The sequence below is a fragment of the Sphaeroforma arctica genome (genome assembly GCF_001186125.1).
Source record: "Sphaeroforma arctica JP610 unplaced genomic scaffold supercont1.176, whole genome shotgun sequence".
Lineage (NCBI taxonomy): Eukaryota > Ichthyosporea > Ichthyophonida > Sphaeroforma > Sphaeroforma arctica.
Window position 1 is genome coordinate 1 of NW_014040382.1, and position 675 is coordinate 675.

Here is a 675-nt window from a genome sequence, read left to right on the forward strand (position 1 = left end):
CGATGCCCGCAAACACGTCTGAGGTGACAGTCAATGGTGCAGTAACAGTGTAGTTACAGTCACCAAGGTTCTCGAAGATGTAGTAACCAGAAGTGTTCGTGGTCCGAGTTTCGTCCACACCTTTGCAGCTCAATGTCACTTCGACTGTAGCCAAAGGACTTTGATCGAAATCATTGAGTGTATATCCGGAGATAGTTCCAAGAGGAACGTAAACAAAGTCTGCCTCTCCAGTGCGATCAGTGGGCGTGATGCTGACGGTCTTGCTGCTGAGGCCCTTGATAGGCTCGCCGTTGAACGTCTCTGGCACACTTACAGTATAGTCACAGTCCTTGACATCGTCAATGACATATGTTCCATCCGCGTTAGTCTGGACCTCGTAAAAGATGGACGTATTGGCAGTGCATGTTACCGTTACTGTGACGTCCGCGATACCCTCGCCATCCTCGTAGCCTGTCACGGTTCCAGAAATGACTGCTGGTACCTTGTAAAGGAAATCCACGTTGATCATATCTGGTTGTGTGACATCGATAGTAACATCCGCCTCCGTTTTGCTATCATCGTTGTCGTGGCCTTCATAGATTGCCTTGGTTCCACCGCTTGCGCTTACCTCCTCTGGTACAGAGACAGTATACTCACACAATGGAATACCATTGAAAGCATACGATCCATCCACAT